This window comes from Meleagris gallopavo, chromosome 20 (assembly GCF_000146605.3).
Source record: "Meleagris gallopavo isolate NT-WF06-2002-E0010 breed Aviagen turkey brand Nicholas breeding stock chromosome 20, Turkey_5.1, whole genome shotgun sequence".
NCBI lineage: Eukaryota > Metazoa > Chordata > Aves > Galliformes > Phasianidae > Meleagris > Meleagris gallopavo.
The window spans coordinates 1,201,237-1,202,975 of NC_015030.2; positions in this window are offsets into that span (position 1 = coordinate 1,201,237).

Sequence of the window (1,739 nt, forward strand, 5' to 3'; positions counted from 1 at the left end):
GTCATCTGAAATTCACAGAGAAAAAAAAAAAACCCTTTAAGAAACAGCTTAGCAAACCCACTGATCTGCAGATGATAATTACAGCTCACAGCATTCACAGGAAATCTCAGCGTGATTAAAGAAAGGAGAAGAAAATGCTTAAGAAAGCAGAAGAGTCTGTTATACAGTTCACTTAAAATTCCAGAAGCAAGAAGAACATGATAATAAGAAACTATTCCCCTTCTGCTGAGCCTGCAAATTAAAGTAGTCTGCAAAGCATGTCCAGACAGGGACTAGCAGGCATCAGTGATACCTTCCTGGGAGAAATGGAACCTCAGGGCCCCAGCTCCATGCCTTCTCCATCCAACATGGAGCTTTCAGGACATCAGCACCCACTACGTGGAAAACAGACTCTCCCATTGTGACCACAGCCATCCACAACAACATCACATGAGTACAGGGAAGGATCAAATTAATAGCTTCATAAATGCAGGAAGAAGGGCTCAATAGCCACACCTGGGTGGAGCTCTCCCTCTCTGAGAGGATCCCACAAGAGCTGATGCATTCACAGATAAATGCACCAAGCTGAAAAGGAGGAGGGATGGTCAATGGCAGTAGTCATGGCGTGGTCAGTGGTCAATGGCAGCAGTAATTAGCTGCCATCCTTTGGGATGGAAAACACCATTCTCTTTGTCTCGCTGTAACAAAAACCGCTAAGCAAGTGACTGCTGATTAACTTTGGTCATCCTTAGCTTCCAGAAAACCTTTGATAAGGAATGAAACGTCTTTGTCCAGATCTGTTGGCCTGGTTGGGGCATGTATTAAAGTGTGGTGAGATGGTTTCTAGAAACTTACACCTCGTGCTTGATGTTAAGTCCGCTATTCTGAAAGACCTCTCGTTGATATTTCATTTCTTCCCCAGGAGGTCTGTTCCATAAGATCTTGCTTTTAAGGACAATTCCTTCTTCCTGTCTGCCAGGGACACGGAGAAAATCCCCGTTCTTTCTGCAATAGTACTTTGTGACAAAGTTGTTACTGTGTGTTCCCGTATTTCTCAAGCTAAATGATGTAATTTCCTTCATGTTTCCCTTAACGTTGTAATGTTTGCTTTATCTTTGATTGCTTTCATTCCAGTGTCCTTCATGCTCCGCTGTTGACCTCGGTCCCTCTCAAGTACACAACCTAGGCCATATTTCTGGGTTCAGAGCAAGCTTGTGATCCTTTATGATTCCTTACTGCTTTTCAAACGGACTGCTTCTTGGTCATTTGTTCAGTGTACAAAAGGCTTTTTAGTATTCCTTGAAATGTCCAATATGTAGCATTTTTCTCCATTTAATCAATTTATTTTCAGTCTATTTCTGCAATTTGTAAAGAATATTTTAAATTCTAATACCATTCTCTAATAGACTCACGGTCATCCAAGCTTCACGCCATCTGCAAATTTAATAAGGAAATCTCTTTCCTACCATGAACAAAAAGACTAAATGTAGAACCACATCCGTTCATCTCTCTGCTGATCTTTACTCACCTTTTGTGGTTACTCAGCCAGTATGACATCTACCTTATAGAAGTTCATTCGGACCATGTTTTTCACATTAGTCTCACGTTACTTTTCCAGAAAGTACTGAAAACCTAGCAAAAGTCATGATCCCTGATACAACCTATTTCTCCCTGACCACAGAACATGGTAAATAATGACAATAATTAAAAGAATATCCTGACATGATTTGTTTCTGAGAAATCCACATTGGCCAGTACTT